Below are 1,279 nucleotides of genomic sequence, written 5' to 3'. Positions count from 1 at the left end.
AGTGAAGACTTGGGGACACGATTTATTTCCCGCCGCCACAACGCTCCCATCGATGAGCCCCCCCACTGAATTGGCTTCATGCCACACCGCACATCACAATCAATCGTCACTCATCTGAGAAGGGAGGATTTGAAGAGAATCACAACATTGTTTGCACAGCCGGCATACGCCTTAGGCGCAGTGATGGAAGCACCGATGACAAAGCTTGTAATTTCGTCTGTCTAGTCTCAGGGTTGAATTTCCATGGGACAATATGACATAAAAGGTTGTAAGATTTGTCTGTCCAGTCTCAGAGTTGAATGTCCAGGACCAAGTAATGACATAGAGGTTGCGTAAAATTTGTCTGTCCAGTCTCCAGAGGTTGAATTCCAATTGCGACAATGATGACAGAAGGTAGTAAATTGTGTCTGTCTAAGTCTCGGAGTCGAATTCGCATTAAATTGTTTAGGTTTCCATAGGTTTGGTTTCTAGTGTCATAATATACAATTTCTGAGTGTCATGAGTATTCCTAATGAGACAAGATTGGTTTTCAAATGATGACAAGGCAGACTGTGACGAGTGTTCAGTTGTGTCAATTGTTTGTTAAGAGAGCGTTGAGTGCGATGTGTAGACACTTGCCCCCAATTTGATGTTGACAATACACGATTTGTAATGTTCTATCTAAATATGAATTCAATAGTTGTTAAGCGCTAGATCACTCTTCAGTTTACCTTTTTATGAGGTGAAATGCAGAGAGTGGAATTAGTTGTTTCAGATCTGCAGTATATCATTTGTAGTTATGATCCGAGGCATGAAGCTGTATGTAACGAAATTCGATGGGAAGAATTGCAGGCCCAAGTCAGACATAATGATTTGTTTGCGTGTCGGAATCTAACGCAGTTCAAGGGAAATCTCATGAATTATTTGCTTAATGGTAATGGAATGATCGGAGAGAATTGCGCATAGTAATATTAGCCTTTCATATACGAGAGACCAACTCAGATATGAAGTAGGCATAAAAATGAAATTCGGCAACCCAACGGCCCAAATTTTCTCACGTCCCCGGACACCAAAACATTTGCCGTCGAGCCCGCAAAACATGATTTTTTGGAGAAGAGGCTAGGGTGACGAACACATGGGGTTAAGATTGAACACTGGCTGTTTCGCACCTACGATTGAAGACGATCTTCCGCCAAGTATAAGAATCCTGGTTAGTCAATGTTTTCTCGTTTGTATTTTAGATAGAATATGGTGTTGAAATGAAGACTAATGCAGTAGTTTTTCCATTTTGTATTGCTAT

Source organism: Priapulus caudatus, unplaced genomic scaffold (assembly GCF_000485595.1).
Source record: "Priapulus caudatus unplaced genomic scaffold, Priapulus_caudatus-5.0.1 Scaffold883, whole genome shotgun sequence".
Taxonomy (NCBI): Eukaryota; Metazoa; Priapulida; class Priapulimorpha; order Priapulimorphida; family Priapulidae; genus Priapulus; species Priapulus caudatus.
The sequence above is the reverse complement of the archived record's forward strand: the minus strand, read 5'-3'. Positions refer to the sequence as shown.